Consider the following 26,830-nt stretch of genomic DNA (forward strand, 5'->3'; position numbering starts at 1 on the left):
ATCATGTCCAGAACAGAGTTCCTGGAAAGCAGCACTGTGAGACACTTCATGCAAAGTACTGCAAGAAAACAGATCCCAGCCAGGACAGCATGAGGCAGGGAATGCTGGAGTCTGCAGAAAATGGTGCATTAAACTGTCCACCGTGTGAAATGACACAGGAGAGGGGACATGGAACACAGGGAAAACAAAATGGCAGCAGCAGCAACAGTGCCAGCTCTGGGCTCTCCTGGCACCAACTGCTGCTGGCAAACTCAGCCCAGAGAGGAAAAAGAAGGTTCATGGCTACGAATCCAGCCGTGGTGCACAAGTCAGTGTGGGGTCAACTCCACACATATTTTAATAGAAAAAAAAAAAAGGTACAATAAGGAAGTGAAAAAGTCAAAGATGGAAGCTCCCAGCAGAGCAGGGATGAAGGAGCCAATGCAGCCCCTCATCCTTTTGTACAGGTGTTTACATAGAGGTATAATATTAGTACCTTTCCCATTACCTAACAGAGAGATGCATCTGAAAGCTGGGCTAATGTCCAATGTGTTGGATATGTCCACAGGGTCATTTTCCTTCATACTCATGATTCCCTTTGGGGACTCTCACCTATAGCGCTGTTCGGATTGTGCAGCATTTCACAGGAAAATGCAATTTCTTGACAGTGTGGAGGCCCAGGGTCTGCACAGGTGCTGGCTGAACCTGAAGAAAAGAAGGATAAAAAATATAATCAGAGCTTCAAGAAACTTTGAGAAGAGTGTATTGCTGTGCAAAAGTGAAACAAAACATGAATTTGAGGTAAGAGAAAGATGTGCTAAAAGGCCCAATGGTCCAGTGACACAGAGCTTCAAAAGAAAAAGGAGTAACTTACACAGACGCCAGACCTGGCTGGAACCACTGATGTTTACAGACCACCCCAAAGAGAGGATTAAGTCACAGTCTTGAAACTATATTGTCAATATAGTGACCTGGGCTTTATGGGACAGATGTGGGGACCCACACCCTACAACCAAGCCGACCAACTCAGTCAGGATGCCCAGGAAGAGGCTTGGGGTAGCACCCTGCTGAGCCCTGACCTCACACAGCCCTGCAGAGGCAGCACCTTGGAAATGCATTACAGGAGAAGACCAAGCGTTTCATCAGCTTCCAGCAGGAAAAGGGAGAAAGCCCTCTGAAGTGGGTGTTCTTCCTAGGAACACCAGGCCAGAGGAGGAGGGTGGTTATGCAGCTGAGCTTGCGGACAAGACACAACCAGAACTCATTAACTCACCTCTGAGGTGCTTGGTGGTGCCTTCAGGGAGACCACACAGAAGCACAGAAAAGCCCGGAGACTAATTGAACACGGTTAATCATTAGGTGGTTTGAGATACATTTGAATTTCTTTAATTGTTCTCATGTTGTTTGTTGTAGTTATTTTTGGTTGGGGAAATGGTAACTTGCAGGAACTTTGAAAAGAGATATTTGGAATGGACTCATGTCACTCAGGGTTGGGGTGACACATGGCTAAGCCACCTCAGTTCCCTCCCAAGCCCTTCTAGTGACTCCCACCATCAGATGGCAACCTGCTCTGGTACATGCTCTTGAAAATGGACATCACAAAACAAATGAGACCTGTGCCTCAAGCTATGGGAGGCAGATTTCTGCTGGAATCCACAACATTTGAAAAATAATTTGTTTCATTAATGAAAACTGGCAGCAGTACCACAACCCTCCCAAATACCACAATATAGCTACAGAGTTGGAGGTCTAGGTTTTACCTGGCCTAAGACCTTATGAGCTGGAAATATGCTCAGAAACTTCACCTCTGTAAACGTGGATGGATTTATGTTTCCACATCAAGACCTGGTTAATGCAGTGGGTTTTTGTACATGAGCTGAAGAGCAAGGCCAATTTAGTGCAATGGTATAACCAATATAACCACATCAAAGACAGCAGAGAGACACTCATTTCCAGTGGAGGGTTCATTCATGTGACTGGTGTTTGCTGGAGATCCTGAGATTATGTGCACACTGAAATTTAAAGCGAAAGAGGGTGAAAATTAAGAGGACTGAGGCAAAGGGAAAGGCTTGCAGGAGCTTTTGCAAAGACAACACACAGAGGAGTTTTGTTCCAGACTACCTTGAATCTTTAAACCATTTCTCCCACGTTTCAGCTCTCCTGGCTCAAGTTCTGAACACTGAGACCCAAGGATCTGCTCTGCAGAGAGTTAATTCCTGGCACACAAATTCATTTGTGGTGCAAGTCTCCAGACATTAAGGGTGTTATCCTCAGGGACAAATTCGGCCACTGGCATCCGTATTCAGCCCTGGATGAGCAGGAATGGCTTCCTTGACTTGCAGAGCTGATTTGTGCCAGCTCTGAATTTGGCCCTGTGTCTTTCTCTTTGTTCCATGTATAGTTAAATAGACAAGATGAAAAAACCATGACTAATTAGACTGTTAAATTAAACTGCTTTAAATTTATTTTATGTGATGCATAAAGTTCATAAAAAGAGGTATCCAGAGTAGTATCAGTGACCTTTCTCCAGGAGCTGCAGTCCACCCGGATGCTTTTTTGAACCAATTGGCTGAAAACTCCTGGATTTCTTAACACCTTTTATTCCCTCTCTGCCACTTTCAAACCTGAAGGATTTATTTTTATCAGTCCCTCACCCACATAATGACTTTAAAATTCCTTAGGTTCATACCTTAAAATATAGCTGGGAATTAGAAGTAATGCCAATTAACAAGTCAAGGCTCAAAGGCACTGATGGAGTTAGCTTGCACTTCTCCCTGGAAAACTGTCATAAGTATATATAAGAATCTGCACACCTCAGGATTTCTGTTCGGAGTACTCTTTGAAAGCACCTTTTCTATGATATTTGCGGCCTCACCACCACCGTGGTGCCTATGGATTAGACAGCCCTGAGCCAACAGGGTAGCAGCAAACATGTGCCACCCCACAAGTGCCTCCCCAGGCAGTTGCCTCCCTCCAGGCTCCAGACTGGCAGCAGGTCCCAGCACCTCTGTTTGGACAGGCTTGGCTTGCAGGGCTGAGTTTGGACCCGCAGGTCGGTCCTCACCACACCAAAAAGGTAGTTTATGCGCTCCAGGTGTTGGTTGATTCCTGGATCTGAAAACCTGGAATTTCGAGACGGACAAAACCCCCTTATTTGATATGCAGACGTTCCTCCCACTCCCATTTACCAGGCACACAGATAAAAAGCAATTTGGTTAGACCTCGTGAGCCTCTGCTCCAGGATCTGGCACATGAAGGAGGCCAGAGTTTAGTTCCCAGGTCTGTCGGTGGCTTCAGGCAAGTTATTTCACTTTCCCCGATTCAGTTTCCTCCTCCAGTGGTGCTTGCAATACCAAATAGTGTATTTTCCCTACGGCCACTGAGTACTCTTCGTTTTTCTGGGAAAGCTGCTTTCACCCTTCAGGATCCCTGGTGGGGTAGGGGTGGCTGGAGAGACACAGGCGGCATCCAGGCACCTGAGGAGAGGGGCTCACTTGGGAAATTTGGGAAGTGGACAAGTTTTTTCTTTTGCTACCAAGACCTCCTTGCCTCCTCTTGCTGCCACCAGTTCCACTGTTAAAATGACCATCCCTATTTCACAGTTGTTAGGAGTGATACTGGTCATTCAGCTCCCAGTTCCAGGATCAGGCTTTCTTCCTGTATGTTGTCACCATCTGCTAAGCTCAGTGGCCAAGCCAGTCCAAGTCAAATTCTGCCTGCATGCACCTCCTGCAAGAGCTGCTGGTAGCAAAGTTCAGTCTCTTCTGAAAGAAAACCTCCATGAAAACTCCTCATACCCTCCCACATCACTAGCTGGGCAGGACAGGAGTGTGTCCTTGTGGCACTGGGACGAGTCACATGGTCTTTCCATGCCTTGGGAAGACAACTGGGGAGGGCAGATGGCTTTTCAGAAGCCTAAAATCATATATTGTGGCTTCGGCATCCCCTGCTCCTGCTGATGCTGCACTTCCCTGCTTTGTGCTCCTTTATTTGGGAAGGATGCATTCCCAGCAAAGGTGTGAATAGCACTCCCTTTGCAGCTAATCCTGACAAGCCAGCGGCCCAAAGCACAGTGTATTGCTAAGCAACACTTGGCAAAATCCATGCCAGGTTGTGTCGGTCCCTTTTGATGTTTCACAGAAGCATTGTCATTTCCATCTCTGGCATTGTTTCCAGCATTTTGGGTGTCAGTGTTCCTGAAAACCATCACAGAAAGGATGTTTATTGAACTGTCAGAGGGTGAATGATTGACACTAGGCACAAGTACTTTTCATGTTCAGGTTTTGGCATGCCACAATTGGATTATTTCCTGATAAATGCCATCCAATTCTACCAGATGGACCACTGAGAGATATGCCAACCTGTGTGAGAAATGGAGTAGATGCTCAGTGCCACTTATTGGTAGATGTGTGCTTCTCCAGTCTATCCTTTTGTGTAGCTGCAGGGTATTTCACTGAAGCAGTGACTTTTGTGATGCTCATAATTAGAAGAGCAAGGCAATTTTCATTGTTGAGAAGGGTGGATTTCAATGCCCAAATCTGATTTCATTCACCTCAGAGTGGAAGTGCAATACCTGTTCTTCTCCTCTCAGATTTAATGTGTTCTCTGCGATCTGAGCATTAAAGAGCCATGAATTTTGAAAGTCAGGTATTTCTCATATATAAATAATTTCAATAAACCCATCCTCTGCCTTCCCGTTCATCTTTCCTAATGGCTCATTTACAGATCCGAATGCAATACAAGGATTGTGAGGCAGGTAAAACATCTAAGAGTGAATACATTAAATGTACAATCCAAAGTTGATTAAACAGCTGAATTAATTTCATTTAAACTCAGCTGGAGAGATACCTGTGGTCTCAGGACGACGGAGGGACAATGACAGCACAAGGGGACAGGGTGCCCCAGGGATGGATACCCACACTGTGGTAGGTGTCTGCCAAATTGCTCCTGGAGGTATGGAGGGTTGTAGGGAAGAGGGATTACATAGGAAGAGCTTTTTCATGGACACAGGGGACTACACTGAGCAGAGGGGAGAAGGCAGGAACCATCTCCCACACCCTCACACAGGCACTGGGTGAGAAACTGCCACGGGGCACAGGAGCTTTGCTTGTTGGGTTTCAAGGGGGAGAGTTGCCTTTTCCTATTAGTTAGGGGTGATGCAGGAGGAAATCCCTAATTCTGCAGGATGGAAAGTTGCAGGTCTGTGAAAACACGATTTTTCTCTCTGAACTGACCCACTAGCGAGACAAAAGAAACATGAAGTTATCTATTCCTGTAGTCCTCGGCACTTTAATATATACATAAAAAGCAGGGCCTTTGTACTACACCTAATGAGCAGAAGTGAATAATGTGGTATAATTAGCTTCCCTTTCTCAGCCTGCTCTCTCCGATATCTCAACACACTTCTGACAACAGCATGGTACAAGTGGTGACTGGTGCCTACATCTCAGATTTACCATCACTTCATTGTTCTGCGCTCACACATTTTTCATCTCTGCCATTATGAGGGCCTCTCTCCGCCGCACTTATTTCTGCATTTTAGCCGTTGGCTTAGTCACTGCCAGCTAAAATGAAACATAGCTCCACCAGAGGCTTCGGGGAGGAGCGGCTGTTATTGCACTGTCCCCTCTCCAGGGACCTGCGGTCAAACCCTTGGGTGCACACGTGCACACGACACCCCTGAAAAACGTGGCTGACTGACAGCTCAGCCCTGCCATCACCTAAAAATAACAAGTGGAAAAATGTACAGTCCTTTTTTTCTTTTTTTTTTTTTTTTTGGCTGGCCTTGATTAACTAAGGCCTTGATTTTGCAATGGTTTGTGCATCAGCCGATTTCTGTGTCTCACCAGGGCTCGGGGATCACAGAGCTGTTAATTTCCAAAGTTCACGAAGCTCTGAGAAAAAGAAATGTATACAAAATAATACAGCTCCCTGCAGCCTCCAACTTTTCCGTAGGAAAATGCAGAATAATAGCCTTTTTTGTTTTGCTGTCCTTACAAAAGGGAGTTGAGAGGCAAACTGATGATGCAGGACTTGCAAAAACCAGATAGATCAAAAAATCCTGCTCCCAAAACAACCCCCTGTAAAATGATGTTACTGGAGTTATTTCCAAGAAAGTAACTGTGATTTTATTGCAGGTTTGTTAGTAAGCTTATAAATCAATTCAAAACCAAGCCTGTTTAAAAACCTGTTATGCAGAGATGCAGTAAAATGAAACGCACGGAGATAATACCACTGGTCTTGAGAACTTCAGAATTTCCTTAAAGTAATAACTTTAATTCAGTTCTTTCTGGCATAAACTTTTTCATCCCATTATGTCAAAAACTGTATTATCCATCCATTTGTCTGTCAGAACGATTCCCCCTGGGCCCATATACCACTGGTTCTTCTATTCTAAACCTCCCCATTACATCCTGCTATCAAGAGTCACAATTTTCAGCGAAAGTCTCTTGTGACTTTTGACAATGTTTTACAGTGAACTAGACCAGGAAGCTCAGAGTTAAAGGAAATCTTCCATTCTGGCAATGAATATGTAATAGGCATTACACTGTGCAGTACACCAAAAATGTAAGGTTCATTAAGTCTTTCAAAGGCAAGAACTTCCATGTAGCTTTGAATGAACCTGTCTTCGCGATGGCATTAGCAAATGATATTTTTGGGGCAGGAGATATTAATACTACACATTAAGGAACAAATTTGTTTAAATGCTCTATAGCTATGCATGGATGCAGATGATCCAGGAATAAATAAAAAGTGAATAGTCGTCCAACTTTATATGTAAATTGTCTTTGGCTTATATACATAAGAATGCTCTTTGCTACTAAATTCCTTCATATTAACAAGCAGGAGTGTAACTAATATATAAAATAAAGTCATTCTCTTTAATGAGAATGCTAAATATTTTAAAGAAATGCACAGCTATGAAATATTGTCAAGGGCATTTTTATACTTAAGTTTAAGAACACTTATGACTTAACTGTTGAATAATTTAACACATTCAGCCTTGAAGTACTATTTATGTATGTTTTTTAATGTTCATACTTATGTAGGCTTTTCTTTGCTCAGGATTTAGGACCTTTGATTTCTGTTTATAAAATTTACATCTTTAATCTCCCGGCTCTGCGCGTTTCCCCATTTGACTCCTGCAACAATATAGGCAAAAAAAAAACGCTGAGAGGAAAAAAGGAGCTAAAAGCTTCGTGCAGCTTGGAACAGGGGCTGTGTGGATTTTAGCAAACATAAGGACAGATTTTAAGGAAATGAGCTCCAAGTAGAAAACCTCGATAAACATGAGCCACCTGTACAGCTCAAACGGAGGATTTGCAAATGAGTTTATGAGCTTTCTCTGAGAGGCAGAGAAAGCCCCAAGAAGCGCCTGGCTCGCCGTGGGAAACCTGATTTACACCACACACAGGTCCTTTCGGGGAGCCCCGTGCCCAGGCACCCGTGTGCTGGGGGGGGCAGGGGGGTGGAATTCCCCACGCAGCACCTGTGTGTGTGGTGGGACACAGCTGAGGGTGGGGGGAAATGCCACCCAGAGCTCCTGACCCCTTGCGGGTCCCCGGGGTCTGCCCGAGTACAGACCCACCGCCACGTGAGCAGGGCAAGGACAGTGATCCTGAGAGCGCTTGGCTTTAAGGCTAACCTACCTCCACGACTGATCACCACAGGCATAAGTTTTGCTGAGTGATGGAGCTCTCCCCGCGATCATGATATTGCACGAAATTTGCTCTGGGATAAATAAAAACATCGACCGAAACTGTTTACAGCGTATCTTGTCACCTTCCATTATGGTCTCTCGCAACACGCTGATGTTTCGTGACACAGCAGATGTAACTTGACATGTCATACACTGAGCAGCGACTTTCAGGAATTTCTAAGACACGTTTCTTTCAAAAAGCAGCGTCTCAACCAGACAGTTGGTCCACAAGTGCATTTAAAACCGAGGCTAGAAAAGCTGGGCTGAGATGCGAAGATCTTTGCACGCAGAATATTTGGTTTGACTTTTCTTCTGTATTTTATGTGCTACAAGCCATAGGCAGGGAGATGGACAGATCATCTAGCACGATGGATGAGCTGCTGCCAAGCTGATGTTACTGTATAACTATGGGCCCCTCAGTACCCATTCTGCCTCTGATAGTCATCACTTGCCAGTGTCCAAATGGATTATATATATCTGGCATGTTTATGGTATAAAGGAAGATGAATCTGAATATCTGCGAACCTTGGGCTCACAGGATGATGCATTTGGAAGGGAAAGCAAGTTTTTCAAGGGCAGAAAAAAAGTTAGTAGGGCTTTATCAAAGGGAATTGACCTTACACCTCCTCGCATCAGGCTGCACTACTACACGTTAAGAGTTCACTTACCCAGGGAGACAGAAGGAGAGCGTTAGGATTAAGAGTAAGAACCACCACATATTTTAGCACAGGGACGTCTCTCTAGCTGGAAATTGTACACAGCAGTCACTGGCACACCAAGCTGAGTAATTTCTTTAGTGCTGATGTTTATTCAGACGAGCAAATCAGCAGAAGTAGTCACAGGGACTTGGTAGTGAGGGTTTCATGATGTCAGATCACGGCTGAGCGGGAGGCACTTGAGGGAGAAGAACTGGGGGTCCTGGCCTGCCCTGCAGGAGATACCCCACTGAATCACAGCACCGAGCAAAAGCAGCTGCTGGGCCACATCAGCTTCCCTGGTGGGTGCTCTGGGACGTGGCTGCTTTCTAGGTCATGGGCACTATTTTCTCGGGAGAGGCAAAACAGAGAAGCATGGAAGACTAGAAGAACTGCGAGACACAGAACTATGTAGGATTTAAGACAAGAAAACTACTCCCTTGCTGCGCTGGACCAAATCCTCCGGCAGCGGCGATGGGCTCTCAGCACTGAGCCCATTTGCACTGACTCAGCATCACTGAAATGTAAGTATTGCCCCCACTGGGGTCTTTAACTCTGCAGCGCTGTCAGCACGGTCTTTGCATCCCAGGAAGGAGGTACCTAATTTGCTCAGAATCACCGCTTGGACTCACTCTGCCTTCGCTTTCCAACAGACCTGAACAAGGAGGCAATTTTGTTCCACAAAAGCAGCGTTAAATGAAAATATGTAAATAAAGAGAGAACTGGAGAGTGAAAACACTCATCATCTACCCTAAACTAAGCGACTCAGTGCATGTCCTTGGGATATCAGCAAAGGGATCCAGAAATCTCAACAGGAAGTCAAAGTTTACAACAGGAATTCAAGACAAAACGAATACTGCAGCTGTAATACACAAACTCACAGCCTTGCCAGGCCTCACTCCTTTAAAAAACACTGAAACCTCTGGATCTCATAGCTTCAAGGACCTCTTTTCCAAGAGTGCCTCCTGTAAAGCTTTATTTCCTTTTGAAGTCTGCTTTCTACTTTACTCTGTTTTTTTGCTAGGAATATATTTAGGTAGGAACTGGACTTTACATCCACAGGCAGCCGTGGCTATCAGTCAATCTATCAGCAAACCGCTCATGAAGTTCACTACACAAAGGGTTAGTGCAGCTAGTACCACAATAATGTAGAAACAGAAATATTACAAAGTAAAGGCTTATAAAATAATAAAAATTCTACTTAGTTCAGATACCTCCCAGTGCCTTTGGCAAAATACCTTAAGCATTCCACATAAGGCGGGCATTGTCTTTATAAGATGGCACCTCATAAAATGGTATTAAATATCACCAACGGGGCTTCATATTTCATCCAGCAGGGTTTAGGCCAGACATGTTCTATATCACACATTATTAGAATGACATCTGCTTTGCAAGTTGTGTACCCAGGAGCATACCTTGATAACTCATTTCAGCACTCATTCTCGAGGCTTCTGTGGCTTCGTAATACCTAATATGTTTAACTCATTTTGAACAGAAGTCTAAAGCCTGTCGTGGCCCTCTGGCCAAAACTGTAGCTGTCAGGCAACGGAGCCAGCTATCAAACATTACTCATTTATCATTAGTGGTGATGCAGCTGTACAGAGAAATGTACCCACTGAAGTGAAGGGCTGTCAATTGTTCCCTGTATAATACTCCTCTCCTCAACAGGGCATTTCTCCATGGATGTATAGCTAGTGCACTTCGCTACTTCCCCATAGCGCAGAATTTATAGTAGCAAGGAAATGGGGAACATATTTTCATTTAAATGGGTCTGCCACGAGATGAATAAAGCAATCATCAATAGAATCTATAAGCAGAGATAGGTGGTGTGATGTTTATAAACATCACACATAGGCGTGTATCCGTATCAGGGTGGGCGTACATGTGCACATACACACATGCCGTGTTTATAAATACACTCTCTAGATCTGTATTGGTATTTAAAAACTGGCACATGATCAGTACCAAAGGCCCTGCTTCCTCTTTGCTCACCATTTCCATAAGAAGACTGGAATGTGCAATTTAGGCTTCAAATTTCCATGTCTATTCTGCTTGCAAAACTCAAACACACGCTACCTTGAACTTCACTATCCTCAACTCTGCTCCCCAGGGAGGAAAGCAGCCAGATTAAATCTATATGAGAGATCTCCTGACTGCAGACACTACTGCCTTTATTCACAAAGGCAAAGCACAGCAATGGTCTGGGAAAGCACCACAGTTAAGATACTATCTTCAGGCTCCTTTGAACCACTGCTGCATGCAAATATTTGTACACATGCATTATGAAGAGAGTGTGGCACAAGTCCCTGAATTTTGATTTTCCTCTGTACAAGTGAGATGCAGAGGAGCGAGACAGACTCTGGTGGTGAAGAGCAGAGCTCTGGCTCCCACGTCTGCCTTCCCACTGCCTAAGTGTGGCTTCTCCTCTGGAGCCCATGAAGGCCAAAGGGAATTTGCTCATTCCTTTCAAGGCATTCACACAGCTACAAAAATATCAAAAGTGAGTACTTCAAATCAGGAATCCAAATCCACCTCCAGCAAACAACCAGAACAGAACTGTTGCTCACATGTTAAATTCTGACCTTAGTCCACCTATGCCTAAGTTTCTGGCAAACAGAGGTGGTCATGATGCTCTGTGCCTAGAAAATGGTTTTAGCTCTTTAACTGAGGAGCAATCACAACCATCCTTTGAGTTGAGCATGAAGGTTGGTGTGACCTGGAGCAGATGTGTTGCAAAAACCTCAATTTTATACCCAAATTGCCAACCATCCCAGATTCACCCCAAACAAGTTTGCTGAAAAATCACGTGAGCTTTCTCCAAAGAACTTCAAGAAGGCTTTTTATTGAACATGGTGCAACTAAGAGATTGAAAATCCATGGTCAGGAGGACTTTTGTTCCCACTTTAGGCCTTGTGCAAAATATCCATGAATTCTACCATGGATGAACAGCAGCTAAACAACTTTATATGTGTTATTACATATTTCTGGAACAGTTCCACCATGGGTGTAGAAACCCACTGACCAAAACACAACTGCACTTCAGTTCTGACCCAAGTTTAAACATAGTTTCTGGTACCAACGTGGTTCTCATCCATAACAAGATGAGTAACAGGAAAAAGGAGGAAAAATGCAGCCCTGAAGGTTACAAACATGGGACTGCTTGTGGGGAAAAGCTCTCCACCGGGACGAGCCAGCATTAAACACAGGTAAACTTGGAGGTGCCCGGGGCAGCTGTTTCTTGAAGGGATGCCACTGAGGAGTGGCCTACTTTGTGTGTGCTGAGGATCTTCTTTTTCCTCCTCTTCCCCACTTTTGAAAACTATTTACATGCCATGGCGCAAAGACTGCGCACCATCCATCCCTTCTGCTCTGACCACCGAGCCAGAAGGCTTTGCATTACTTTAGAAACACAAGGACATTCTGTGCCTTGCTGAAAATGAACGCGGCAGAAAGGAAGATGATGAATGACAAAGTTTTCCTGGCAGATGCAGGCTATAAAAAAAGATCATGATGTGGTGAAACAAGTCTAACCAATGGGGTTTGCCAGAAACGCGGTGAAACAGGCCTCCAGTGTAAAAATGACACCATCAAATTCATAAAAGCAAAAAAACAAAGCCAAACAGCCTGAAGCCTAACAGGCAAGCAGCAACTTGGGGCACAGTGGAATACTAAGGAAAGTGGAAATAACCGCTTTTGCTTGTGATTTCCCTCCTCTACAGCCCATGGTCTCCCAGGGAAAGGACTTGGCACCTCACTGGCAGGGGGCAGATCCGAAGAGCAGACAGTGGCACCTGCTGCTGACAAGCTGGGCTGGGGCTCATCACGCTCCACGGAGCAGGACCAGGGCTGTCAGGATCCCTCTTTGACCTGATCTGACCTTATCTGCACTTCCAAGTACCTCTGGAGCCTGATGATTTCTTATTACCATGGGCCTGACCACAATAAACTTGGATGCATTGGTGTTCATTCCTGAGCTTGCTTATTTAATGTTGGAATGGGTAGAGGAGCACTGCAAGGAGGTGGTTAATGGTGGGTCCATTGCCCACATTTTACTTATAAAACAACAAAACTCAGCCTTTGAGCAGGGCCCCTCCTTTTTTTTTTTTTTTTTTTAGCCAAACCCTGGACAGAATCCATCTTTCCAAGTCAGAAGGGATATACATGACTGTGTAAAATCGCAGGAGCCTCTCCTCAAAACAGCCACAGGGGTTTGCAAGCAAGTCACAGAAACACCCTCTTCACCCATTCCCCCGGGCTGATCAAGCTCCCTCTGCAACACTCCCAGCTGCTTTGTGCTCAGAGGGAAGCAAGGCCTGAGCACAGGCTTTTAAAAATATTACAACTAGAACATGCAGGAAAATTCTTTACTTTTTAAACGCTCTTTTTGTAATATTACATGTTAGGAGAAATGATGGGTTTGGTTATGACTATCAAGTTAAGCAGGGGCTGGAGAAGCAAGCTGTCAGCTCTCATAGGAAACAGCCACAGCTGAGCTCTGTATGTTAAATATCCCTGAACAGGGAAGAGCTGAATTCAAACTGCTTTGGGTGACTAAAATGAACTTGATCTTATTATTGCACCATGACTTTTGGGGGGTTACTTTATCTCCTGTACGAGACTCATCTTTCTTGTGGCTGTTCTGTGTCCTTGTAACCCCACTGCACCCCAAATCCCCTCTGTTCCCTAACCCAGGTGTCCTTCTCTCTTTAGACTGCGCTCCTATCACCTGCTCCCGTTCCCAGCTGTACCACCACCACTTTACTTCACAAGGTCTCCTCAAAATCCCTGCAACGTTGCTGACGTGCTTTGGGCAGAGATGCTGGGAAAACAGTAACAATAATTTGGTAGCTGGCAGCCTCAGGGACCGGCCGGGAAGCGGCCGAGCAGCGGGGCAGCAGGAGGGTTGGGAACCACGCTGTGCTCCTGCTGCCCCATCCCTGCAGAAACCACCTCCTGCCCCGAGTTTCTGTGTGAGCCTCTCTGGCTGCTGAGAGGGGTCAGTGTTCATTTAAAACACGCCTCAGTGCACCGCTGTTTCCCACAGCTCTTCGAGGTTTGCGTTATGATACAGCGAGTGAGTCATGCACAGATTAGTCATGGAGGAGATTTATTCTTGTCTGCAGAAAGTCCGGCATGACTAAAGACAATGTAAGTTTGGCACCAGCTTGTTTCGGTTCTGGCCGGTGCCAGAGCTGAGCTGTGCCTCATCCCCAGGTGTGCAGCTCAGCCTGGTGAGGCCGACAGGGCCACACGTCCCGTTTAATGCCTTTCTGCCAACACCAAAACTTCAGCAGAGCCCGTGAGGGCAGTACAGAATGAGACCAACCCATCTCACAATCTTCAGGCTAAAATAATTGATTATTAACCTTCACCAGACCAGGCTACTGGTGTGCAAAAGGTTTCAAGTCCTAGTGAATCCTTCACGTCTCCCATCAAAGCTTACCAGTCACTTGGATGAGATCTTGGCTTCATCGAGGCTGGTAGCAAAACACTCATACAAGCCTAAGGTTTTATTCCACAGCAATCAAACTGTGCAGGAATCTAACTTCCCTGCACATCTACCAGTCCCAGAGCAGCAACCCTCCAAATTACTCCTGGAGATTTTTTTTTAACTGCAAAAATTGCTTTTTTGCATTTCATGGGGACAATAAGAGATCCAGCAATAACAACACATTTCTGACTGGGAAACTGTCTGGAATCCTGCTGCCACAATGCTAACTTTCAGGTAATTTTTCTTGGATGAGTTTACATAGTTAAGTGTAAAATCCTACCTGCTGACTGTGGTGGTAGTCACAGGTCTGTGGGACACTTCATCAGAACTTGGGCTTCTGAAACGAGAAAATGTTTTCATTCATATTTTAAAATTCCATTCATTAACAGGTGTATAAGGTTTGACTTCTTCAAAGTATGCTGCAGACACAGCCTAATAAATCTCCATGACACCTCACTGCATCTCCATTTTATAGATGTGGTGATTCGAATATATCCAAGTGAAATGACTTGCCCAAGGCTAATGAAGGAATCAATGTCAGAGACAGGATTAAAAGTAGAAAAATTCCTGGCCCCCAGTCTCATAACCTAACTGTGGTCTGCATTTCACTCATATGAAAACAGGAAAGGGAAACACATCTATTTTGAATATTGTGGAGAGTAGTTCAGAGCAGATGGGCAGCCTGATGTTTTAAAATTGCTTTACTTTGTCATAAAGTATCAATAATACACAGGATGTGGTTCTTGTCCAAGAGAATACCAAGGTGTGAACAGCACAATATGTGTCACTGGTAGGTTTTAGAGCAGCACAGGTAGCACTAAAAGAATAAAATAAGGACAGTCTTTTGAGATGTCTCGCTTGCCCTGTTCCTTAAAACGAATTTTTTCCTGTGTGCTACACAGTCAGTGAAAGCAGCTTTGAAGCTGATGAATACCTGTTGGGTAATGAATCTGTACCGAGACACCTATTGTCACATCTCAGAGGCAGAACAAGAGGCCTGTAATGCCCATTGCTCAAATTTTTTGGTGGGTCTACCCACCTCTTTCTTAGATGCTGACACAGAGCGAGGCAGCATCTTCTCTGTCGCCAGAACATAACGGGAAGACAATGCACCTGTCTGGCTGTGCAGAAGAATAATTTAAAGGAAGGGGGAAAAAAAAGGAAGGTACACTTGTGTCATTAAATATTGATGAGTAAGATTCATTGAGTGAGTTGGAGACAGTAGGATATGGCTTGAAATAAAACCCCATGAGGGCCACACCCCCTAGTATGCCCAGGGCCATCCCTTTAAAGGTAGGACAATTATAATTAATTGAGCAATCTGACAGAAACCATACATCCCTACACTGGAGCAGAAAGTGACACTGTGCATGGAGCCATCATGGACACTTGAAGGGTTAATACTGGTTCACTAGACCAAGGACAGTAAATTCTGCCTGTGGCTACCACCAGCCTATTGTATTATTATTGCAGGCTTTAGAAATAGCTTTTAATTTTAACCCTTTCCAGCCCTCCCTACTATTTTCTCTTTATAAATAATTGGCATTGAATAAAATGGCATGAAATCCTCCCAGTCCTACCCTTCAATGATTTCTTGTCACCTTCAGCATTTAGAATACTGTGCAGAGCAAAAAAAAAAAAAATCCAAAGAACCTGGACCTTCTTTACCTGTAACTTTTAATGTTGCCACAAAACCGGGCCCCTTTCATTTTGTTGTGATCAGTCCCCACTATTTGCTGCAAGGACGAAGAATCCCATCCACCACTTACTGGAAACCATAATGTGAGTATTCAGAGTTGTGACAAACACACAGACTGAATACAGATAGCCGTGTCCCCCCTTCAGTCTTCCCGACACCTGCATCCATTCACCTGACTACATTTTGAAGATGACGCACTGGGAATTGTTCACGCCTGTAGGAGCTGACAAATCAAACACGCAGGAACCATTGGTTACCTGTAATGCAGAAATCTCCTTCTGGATAACGATTTCAGCAATATGCTGAGCACATCCTCAGCCTTAGACAGGCTAAAGAGAAACAACCAGTGGAGAAGGGATTATATAAAGGAGTGCAGGGGACAGCAGAGGACTGACTCAGTGACCCAGGAGGTCCTTTGCAATCCTATATTTCTAGGTTCATCTCTTCATATTGAAGTTGATGGGAGACATTTCCACCGACTTCAAAGGGCTTTTATCCAGCCCCAGTTTCATTTCTTTTCAATATATAGATGCAAGAGTAATGTCACGCATGATTTTTGTGAGACATGCTAATATACAATCAGTTCTGGAAGCAGCAGAATGAACCCAGGTAGATAAATTGTTCATCCCAAAATGCTAAACATGCCAGGATCTGAAAAATATATCTCCTCGTATCTAAAGTGCAGACAAGTCCAGAAATGTCACAACTGGATTTCCAGTCATCATTAGCCATAATCAATTATGCCAAATAAATTGACCCGTTATCTACTTGCACTTTCTGTGAGCTACAGGGACAAGGTGAACAAACATTTTTGACCAGGGGATCAGCTCAGCACAAGGCTGGCCCGTGCTTCCAGCAACAGGAAGGAGTGTCCCAGCATGAAACCTGTAGCTATATCAGGAAGGTTATTTAACGTAAATGGGATGTTGCTTGCTAGAGACACGAGCCACAAAATGCTCTGGAAATAATTGTGGAAGCCCAATGTTGATGAACACAGAAACAAGGAATGAGAAGGTAGAACTGGGCTGGTTTATAATTACAGAGTGTTTTCTCTTCTCCTCTTTTTTCTCTGAGCAGGCATTCAGCCTGCTCAGCAGAGTCACTCCAATATGTTATCTAATGGCTTCATCTTTACTTGTGAGATTCCCCATCTGTGGCCAGACTGTGCCACTGCCTCGTTCAGCTGAGCAAGGGAACATTCACTCGCTCGCTCAGATCTTGGGAGACAGGTCTTGCTCTAGAGCAACAAAAAATGAGCTGCTCCTTAGTCAGGTCTGAACCTTTGCACTTAAGTCAGCCTTTGATGAAACTTTCCTCCGGATTTGAACGTTGCTCTTTATAGCTGGGCAATCTGCTGGCTCTGTCCTTTTTGCTCCTTACACTGGCATGATTCTGATCTATGTGGTGGTCTCACATTTTCCTCTAGAGCTTTCTGCATCAGCCTTGTTTCCAAAGCCCAATAACACAAGCAGTGATTTCTAACTTGCAGTTGCTTCAGAAGGATGGATGTTCAGCCATAATCAGTCCATTTTGCTATTTTTTCACCTGTTATACAGTAGTTGCTCCTGCTGTTTGGATGCTGCTTCTTTACTCACTTTCCTTTCCAATCTCTTTTGTCCTCATAATGCACTGTAAAACTTTAAGTGATTTATAAAACATGGAAAACTGTATCACATCCAATTCAGTTCTCCTTAAAGCAGAGTCATTTCCTCCTGTTGGGTTGAAGGTGCCTCTAACAAGGATGTTCCATGGAAGGATTCAGCCACCCAGGAGCATTTACTCTGACTCCTCAGATGTGGTGAGTCTTTCCCATGACCAGGGCAGAGAAATGACACCACACCATGAGATGGCCATGATGCTGAGATAACCCTGACGTGCATTCAGGGGTTCTGAGTGCTTTGGGGCATCCTTGTACTACATGAGGTGTCATACACAGGATCCACAAGCAGCACAGGTCTGATGGAGTCAGATGGAAGCATCATTCCCAGGTAGCCCATATTTGGGTGCCCATCTTTTCACACAGACCTGCAGAATTGCTCCAGTTGACTTCCTGATTATCTCACCAGCAGCCACACATCACAGAGGAAAACAGTCCTGGTTTGCTGTAATTTGCAAGTGTCATCTCCTACCAATGGAAAGAGGAGCACGGGAACAGCAGAGCTGAGCTGATTTGCTCTGGCACCAGTATCCAAGATATACCTATGACTGTCACATACAAATTTAGTAGACAGCATGCTTGCTTTTTATTTGATTTTTAGCAGGTCTCTCCACAATAAATATAAGAGCAGAATGCATAAACAAAGTGCCTGGCACTAACAGTTTATCTTGGTGACGGAAAATTTGATTGATGGTAAGTTCAGAAAGTGGCAAATTTTCAACACAGGGCTAAATAACCTTTAGTTGTTGATTTTAATTATTTTATTTTTTTTTTTAGCTCAGTTTCTCTCAGCGTTCACATTTCTTGTCTTGAAGCTGCTTTGTTCCAGTGTTCCATCAGCTGCTGGGTGAGGGGAAAAAAACCCCTACCCTATTTGATCCTTGTGTATTTTCACCGATCAAGTTTCTTATTACCAGGTTAAGAATTAAATTAAGAACTTTTGCACGTCACATTGCTTCTTGTTGTCTCTTTCTGGGACAGAACCTGTGAGACAGACCTTTCTGCTTGTAAGATGCTAATTTTGAACCTATCACTGTTCCTGCAACACGGAAAGAGTGGAGGGGGGCAGGCACACAAGAAGAATGAGGTAGCTCAGGGGAGATGCCAGTCAAAGAAGCTCCATTCATAAAGCACAGAAGGAAAGATTATTTTACAGAGGGGGAAATTGAGGCACAATCTTACAGTGATTTGTGTCCAGGAGCTTCTAGTAGGAGGATGGCTGAAGGGCAAGCTCAAGCTGGACCCCATGGCTCCTAATCTTGTGCCTTAGCAACAAGACCACTCTCCCTGTGCACGCAGGCTCAGAGAGAAGCTGTGCAACCTTCTAGGAGGGAATCCTTGCTGGATTAAGCACTTTGCTTGCTTTCCTCTTCTCACCTCTTTCCTCCTTCAAAGCATGGAGGATGGGGAGGGGGCCAGACAGTGAAACAGTGCCCACCCCTCCTCACTCTTCAGGGACCAGACAGTGAAACGGTGCCCACCCCTCCTCACTCTTCAGCCCACCCCACACCCAGTGGGGTCCTGGGGCTCCCCAGTGGCCCCCGAATGCCCACACCCCTCGGCCGGGGAGGAGGGATATGATTTGTAATTGCAATATTTTCATTACCGTCTCTTAGTTCTTTGCACACTAATGTCAAGAGCTTTGTCTTTGTAGTGTTATTGGCATTTTTCATCATATTCATGAAGTGTGGGTCAATTTTCTTCAAAAGGCTCACTTCGCCAACTTGCCACAAAGACAGACAGTAATAAATTCTACTAGTGCACAGCGAAGGCTTCGTAGCTGCAAGCAACAATAAAAAGCAATGAGCTGGGTGTCACTAAGTAACTCCAGTTTACACTGCATTTTCTTCTTTTATTGAAAACTCAGAATATGAATTTATTAATGAACACACAGGCCTACTTTGAAGGGGTGGGGGGGTGGGGGGGGGGGGTCCAAGTCAATTTATTTGGTATTCACACAGTGTGTGCCTACATTGTATTGTTTCATCATTTTATGGCCAGGCACAGCTTGTTAGGCTGTGGCCCTCCAGAAAAAAAGCAGGCTCATATAGCAACACCTTGACGTAGATGTACAGCTGCTTTCACTGTGGCTGTCTCACCTTTAGCCCCGTCTGTCTACTGCCGGCTTTCATTTTCCGCATTCATACATCAATAAGCTTTGCATGCTGACACCTAATTTTGCAGGCTACTTTGGTTATGGAGGCCATGTTTTGCATATCACTACCCACCCCCTTCTGACATCTACTGCCTTTAAAGAGGGAGAGAATAGAGAGAGCACGAAAGAGGGATTCTTTTCTTCTCAGCCTAATCAGAGATTTCTTTATATTTGTCAAAAGCAGATCTGCCAAATCAACTTTAATTGATTCTTCCACAGTTCTCATGTATGATTTTTGAAGGACTGGGCTTGTGTTCCAAGACACAGTGTTGTGTTTCAAACAAATATGAGGTTTCTACAGTAAATCAAATTTGGATGCCAATTAGTTAGCATTTTCCATTCCAATTAAATTTGAGACCTTTCTGATTTTGAAAGACTTGTGTGTCTATGCCTGTGTGTGTGTGTGTGTACGGATGTGTGTGTGCCTATCTGTATTTTAGAGAGGCAGGAAGATATATACATATAAAATATTTAATGTGCTCTTGGTGGTCTAATAAGCAGGGAGGGGTCAGAGTCACCCATTTAAATATACATTTTGGAGGATTTTTATTTTTTTTACCTTGTTTATTTCACAAGGGCTTGCCAGCCCATTCTAACCTGTTATGTGACACCGCAAAGGTTTTTACTTCTCAGTCAGGTGGCTAATGTCATTATATCGTTGACAACTCATAAAATGTTATAATCTAATAGGGCTTTCCCTCCCCACACACACATAGTGAAAGCTCATTGTAGCAAAGAAAGGATTAGGGGCAAAAAGCAAGATTAATGGTTAAAAAAATGGAAGCAGGCTGAGTCCAGATAGAACACTGTAGCTTAAAAACAAATATAATTTGTATATTAAAATGTGTCTTGATCTTCTCTAGATTTACTCTAAATAAACCCAGCATACAATACAAGGGATTTCTTACTGGATATTGCATATATTTCAGCAAAGTCTACATATTTGGTTTGAATCAATTTTTAAATGAATTCCTTTTATGACTAAAAATCAGTTTTCAGGCAGACTCAGAATACAGAGACACCAAGACTGAATCTCACACTACAGGGATGGGAAGGAAACAAAAGCTTGGTTAGATTAGGTAGAACTCTCATGTGCAATCACAGCCAACCATAAAACTATCCTATAGTATCAGTGCTGGGAGAAATCTTCCCGGCACCCAGGGGTCTGATTGCCACAGAAGGGGCAAACCTCCTGCCAATAAGTTTTACCCTCTTGGGTCCCCAAAAGGACCTCAGGACAGACAGACAGCCCAGCTCCAGCAGACACCAGGAGCAGGCAGACGCATTCCCATTCGCTTCCAAGGACTCAAAACCACAGCGGTGAGGAATTCACCCTCAGCGAAATTCAGGTGGGAACAAGCACACGCCCGCATTTCTTTGGGAAGGAGATTAATTAGTTCCTTCCTCTTATAAAACATAAATAAAGGAACAAAGGCCTGAGCTTGAAAAGGTGAGAAAATCCAGGCACACTTGGCCAGCAGGGAAAAGCAATAATCTTCAGGTAGTATGGCACTAGAACGCCGAGTGTTTTGTTCCTACCATGTACAACTACTGCCCGACACAACCAAAAGCAGGAAAATGAGAAATTATGATGGCTGTTGAACACCATTCACATATCCACAATGTGGCATCCCATGTCAATTAGCATTCCTGCTTCCATAATTGTTATACAAGGGGAAAATCTGTGGTGTTAAACCGCCCTCGGATTCACCTCTCTGGACAGGCTTTATTTTGTGGAGTGTTTAGTGCACATAAAATAAAATCCATGGGAAATCTGGCTGGCATGAGACCCTTGATGGGCTTGTGTTTGGAGAGTTTTTATATTCAGTCAAATATGGGTGGTTTAGGTTAAATTTTTCAAGCCAGCTTCTCTTTATACTTGGGTAAAACCAAATCTTCTGGGTGGAAAAGCTGCAGATTTGCTGATAGCTGAGATTTTGACTGGACTGAATGGGCAAGCTGAGGAGGAAAACTGAAGAGCAGTATGCAAACATTTTGCAACTCTCAAAATGAAAATGTCTCAATCCTTTAGTATGAAATCTCTTGGACTGTTATACTCTTTAATTGTCGGCTTGCATAAAAACAAAAGGGTTCAATGTTAAAATGAAACTCAGAAACTAATGTTGAACGTCAAACTGGCCTTTTAAAGGTTTTCTTTTTATCTTTTTTTTAATAAAAAGTCTAAAATTTAATTTTTCATTCAGCTGATGATCAATTTTTCTTCTACATTTCAAGATCTGCAATAACCCACCAAATCCTCTACTTATCTCCCATTGTGCTGACTCCTGTAAAAAATGTAGCCCTTCAAGCTACAAAATGATAGAGGAAAATCAGACAACACACAATAAAGCCTATAAAATTATGAACAGTACAGGGAAAGCAAATAGAAAAGAATTAGTCATTATTTCTCGCAGTGTAAGAACCAGGGTGCACCCAATTATGAGGCAGTAGGGTTAAAATAGCCCATAAGAAACACTTTTACAAAGAATAACTAAATTATGCAACTTAGTGCACAGCAGGTTGCAGAGACCAGGAATATAAATGGATTGTAAACACGATTAGACAAATTTACAGGAGGGGTCTAAGGAGGACTGGCAAGCACGACGATCCAGCACAGCCTATGGTTTGGGAAGTCCCTGACACACTGCCTGGGCAGGGCTGGGGAGGGGAGAGGTCCCTCCCTGTGCAATTCCATCCTGACAACACTGTGGTGATGCAGAGTCTCACCAGGGATGTAAAATCACCTCTGCAAAGGGAGGATGTGCACCACACGGCGTGGGTTGCTCACGGGACCTCCTTCCCTGGCTGGGTCTGGCTGGAGATGCCGAAGGAAGCGGTTGAGGAGGGCTCCTGGTCGGAGCAGTACCTCCAAACCCCTGAGGGAATCACAGCACTGGCAAGTGCACGCCGAGCCCTTGATCCAGACCACACGTGCAGCAAAAAACAATCGCACTGATGAGCGATTATGTGTCTTTGTAAAGCACTCCTACCAAGGTGCACTTGTGTGGCTGGTATGCAACAGGGCTGGGGATTAAGCTCTTTGTGTGTTTGTCACTTTAGGGGTATTTAATTGCAGGGTAAGTAGAAAAAGAGAAAATTAAAAGAGGGCCACGGGCTGGTTTGACAATGGTGGCAAGAAGTGCCCTGTTCAGCAAGAGGAACGGGCCTGGGGAATCAAGATGGGCACATAAATGTGGCTCACGTGAGCTGTCTTTAACCACTGGCAAAGACGAGAGCAGAAGTTTTCAACCATTTCTTGATTTATGGACTCTTACACTCTCCACGGAGAGGTGATCACCTGTAACAGTGAATTAAAGCCTCCTGACAATAGGCTTTTTTCAGCTGCCTTTCAGGCAGGCACCCTTTAGAGAGGTGGCTCAGAGACCCTCTGGGACCTTCAAACCAGCTGGAAAGCTACTGGCATAGGAATGAGCAAAGGGACAGGGATAGGTAGTGTCCAAGCCTGGGGTTTAGATTTGCCACCCCATCTCCATTTCCTGCCTAACTGTGACAAAAGAATAATTTTTAAAAGCCTTCATTTTCCTCCATAGTTTTAAGGCTAAAAAGAACTATTAGATCATTTGTTCTGACCTTTTACATCTACAGGCCATCACACTTCCTCCAGTTTACGAGTACCTCCATAAAATAAGAGCCCATATTAATTTCAATCACCACTGAGGGAAATAAACCTGCTCCAGTCAGGAAAGGATATCTCTGAAGTTCATCATTCGCCACTGTTCACACTCTTTCCACTCACATCCTTTCTAATTTGTAGTTTCCTAATTGCACTATTTTCCCTTTGTATATCCACGGACCCATTGGTAAAATAGTGAGAATAGGAGTTTAAAATTACAGTGGCATCCTATGTTGGTCACACTTGACATAGTAAAAAGGAATCCCAACAGGAACACTTGGACAGCCTAACCAGGCAAGAAAAAAAAAAAGAAAACAAACACAAAAAAACTCCTAAAAAAAAGGGAGAAATCCCTGTTCTCCCCAGCTCACATAAACCCGAAGAGATTAAATGGCCGGTCAAAAGTCACCCCAAAGTTGGTGGCAGAGATGGAGCTGAAACCTACTTTCTCAACTCAAATCCAGAGTTTTAATCACCAGAACACCCTTCCTCTCCCTTCATTGCTTTCATTTATCATTTCAGGCTAGGCAGACTACATCGAAATGATGGCTTTGTGAAGCATAGAAACACAGTTTTACGGGCAATAAACAATAAATATGAACCTGAGGGACATCTCCTGGAAACCTCCTTACCAAAAAAAGAGCCCTTTTTATCCATTTCCCCCCCCCCCAAGAAGGTGGCAAAAACACTCTCTTTCCCCTCCTGCCTGCACCCCTCTGCCGGGCTCAGCCTGCTGCTGGTCCCACCACCCTGGCAGCGCCAGATCCCCTGCACGGCACGTTGGCTGCAGGATGGCAGCGAGTCCTCCCTCTCCCTGCCAAGATGACAAAGTCCTGGCTGGCTCAGCCGCCGCCTCTGCCAGTGTACCAGGGAATTGGTTGTGCGATTTCATTTAAGCCCTGCTCACTAATTATTAACTGTGGGCTCAGCATTCAGGGTGCAGACAATGGGATCAGCCAGGCACCGCTCCACGGGCGGGGGGGCACCACAGTCAGCACGGGTTTCTTTTTAATTATTGTGCAGTGGAATCAGTCCTAGAGAAGAGAATTGAAAAGTAGACAAAATTCTGATTAATAACCATAAGGGCTTGCTTTTTTTTTTTTTTTTTGATAGCGTTTCTCTGGGTTCCTGCCCACAGGAGCCCAACTGTCCTTTCAGCTGTAACACCAAAGCCTGCACACACTTTAAAAAAAAAAAGGCAAGATAACTTATTTAACTTATTTTGTTTTACAGGACTACTCCACAATAACAATGAACTATGCAGAGTTGAGCCCCAAAACCCATTTCTGGGTCCAGACTTCTACGTATTTTGCTTGAGGACTCAGATATAAACTTTAAGGATGATGGATGATCCTGTTTACAGCATCCCTGGGAAAGACATAAACTTCCCCAGCAAGGTTGGGAGGGCTCTGTTCTGGACTGATGTCCAGGCTTTAAAGTTTCAGGCCTTTGCTTGGGTACTACATTTTGCTTTGTGTAAAGGCTGAACTCCTGTGGTATCCGTGTTACCTCCTTTCCCAGGGGATTTGTGCAGGGAAGGGTTGTCTTTATCTCATCTGGCATTTGCGTCTCACTTGGCTCTGGTACTTTTGAACTGCAGAACTACACACTGGATCAGGTTCACTCTGAACGTGGCTCCAAGCTCATTCTGAAATTGGGTGCAACACTTGGGGTGATTTTCCAGGTACTTCCTCACTTCTAACAGCCTATTAATTAGTATATTTCCATCTCAGAGTGATACCAAGTGATAAATTTGTTCAAAATGGTAGGAGGAGGAGAAAAAGAAAACCAGGGCCTTCTGAAAAGAGTGCTTCATTTTGGAAAAGCTTTGTTTCACGTGAGAGTGCTCATCAGCACGATCTCTGATCACACCTGCCAGACACACCTCAGACAGGAGCTTCAGCCTCTCTTCTCAAAGCTTTCCCAGCAGTGGGAACACATGATCTTCATTAGGGACAAGGGACAGTATCCTGCTGGCCCCACCTGAGGGGTTCAGTGTTAAGGAACCAGCAGCCCCACCGTGGCCTAACTGGCACCCCAGGGAGAGCAGCTCCCCTCTAACACAGAGCATGTGAACAGGGGCTCTCATGGCCAGGGATAAGGGAAAACACATGCTGGAGCAGGTCCCAGGGCAAGGATTACAGAAAACAGGCTGCTGTATCTCACAGAGCAAGCACATGTCAGGGTCTGAGAGCAAACTCAGCCCTTTGGTGTGGGAGCCTCGTGCTGTACCTGCAATGAAGCCTTTCCTGCAAATGGAGACATCAGGAGGAGATGACATTCCCCAGGGGCTGGCAAAATGTTATATGAATCACACCCGACTCTGCTCAGGAAACATCTCTCTCAGGTCTGAGTGGAATTCTATACCAAAGACATACATTTTTACATTAAGATTTCTTTTTCTTTCCACATTCAATACCTTGGAAGTGCTTTTTCACTAAGCAGTTATTAAAAAGAAGGAAAATATAGTCTTGCACCTAATATTTCTTCCCCAATATTACTCAATTTACCCACGCAATAGTCCCTCCTCTTGTTTCTCAAGCCTTCCAGTTCTGAGTTTTGACACATTTTGACCCAGTTCCCAGTGCTTCTACCACTCTGCTTTGATCCCACACAGACCAGTGTGCAGCAGGGACCCCCAGTTTACACAGGCTCCCTTCCCATCTCTCTCCCAAGGCTGTGGTGGGAGGAGAAGAGTCCCCTAAAACGACAGTAGCAAGCGCTGATTCCTTTTCAGGCTGCACCAGGCTCTTACAGCCACAATTCCTCACATTCATCCATGGCAAGGCATTGTGGGGTATTGTGTTTGACTCTCAACAAACTGTGTTGCTAGGACGACGTTTATTATGATACATAATGTGAATAAAGGATGAAACTGTACACAGCGTGCTGATTTGCTATAACTGTCATCTGTGATGATAGTCTCTAGTTTATACCTCAAATGAATTTTGCATGGATGGTACCGATGCTACCGAGTGCTGCAGAGGTGTATTTTACAAAGCTGCCTGGGCCTGGCATGAAGATCATGCCACTTTAAACAGCGAATCTGTTATTGTGATGTTTGTGAGAGGAGAACAAGTGGGAAAGTCACTTTCAAGTGCAGCTCAGTGCTCTTTTAATGAGGAATGGGGTCTTCTTCAGAGTCAGCCAACTACTGAGGAGGAGCTGACACCCTTAGTAGTCAACATCCTCAAAACAGCTGACAGCTCCAGATAAATCAGTTTGTGTACTTCCTCCCCTTCTCATATCACCTGCGGTGACAGGAAAGCACTAATTTCCTTTGAGAGGGAGAGAGATGGATGCACGCGTGCATCCTGGGCATGTTGATCCTTCAGTGTAAAATTAACAAAAACAGAGGCCAGGCAGAACTGGGAACAGGCACAGCACTTTGTCAAGAGGAAGACTCCGCCGAGGTACGGCCCCATATTCATCACACGGTGATTTACAAACATGCGCTCGGTGGAGTCACATTGCGTTAGCCCCTGCGAGAGGAAGCCGTGACAAACACAGAGCCTTTGGTGAGCCCACTGCCCAGTTCACAGCTGTGATCCTCCTCTGTGCAGCACAACACCCCATGCATGTGGTGCTCGGGTGTTCTCTTGGTCCTACACCCGGACACAGCCGGGCCCTGGATGTACACCCAGCTGGGAGGAATTCTCTGACACCACCACCTTTGAATCCCACCACCCCAGTACGAGCAAAATGCTGCTGTTGCTGACTACAGTGCCAGTCCCACACCTGAACAGCCACGTGCCTGGGGCCTGCAGCACCCTTTCAAGCTGCTCAGGAGGCACTCACTTGTTTATCAGTCACTCACTGCA

At 44.7% G+C, this 26,830-nt stretch overlaps 1 long non-coding RNA gene across 1 annotated transcript in view; it reads right to left on the reverse strand.

The window, feature by feature from the left end:
• Positions 1–525: 525 nt before the first annotated feature.
• The window catches only part of LOC113952080, a 31,802-nt gene continuing 5,497 nt past the window's right edge, over positions 526–26,830 (reverse strand). The window contains exons 2-3 of the long non-coding RNA XR_003529375.1: positions 14,145–14,201; positions 526–684 (exon numbers count right to left, since the gene is read on the reverse strand). This is a non-coding gene — a long non-coding RNA (uncharacterized LOC113952080). The remainder of the gene's footprint in view (positions 685–14,144; positions 14,202–26,830) is intronic.

This window comes from Corapipo altera, unplaced genomic scaffold (genome assembly GCF_003945725.1).
Source record: "Corapipo altera isolate COAL_440 unplaced genomic scaffold, ASM394572v1 70, whole genome shotgun sequence".
NCBI classification, from domain to species: Eukaryota; Metazoa; Chordata; class Aves; order Passeriformes; family Pipridae; genus Corapipo; species Corapipo altera.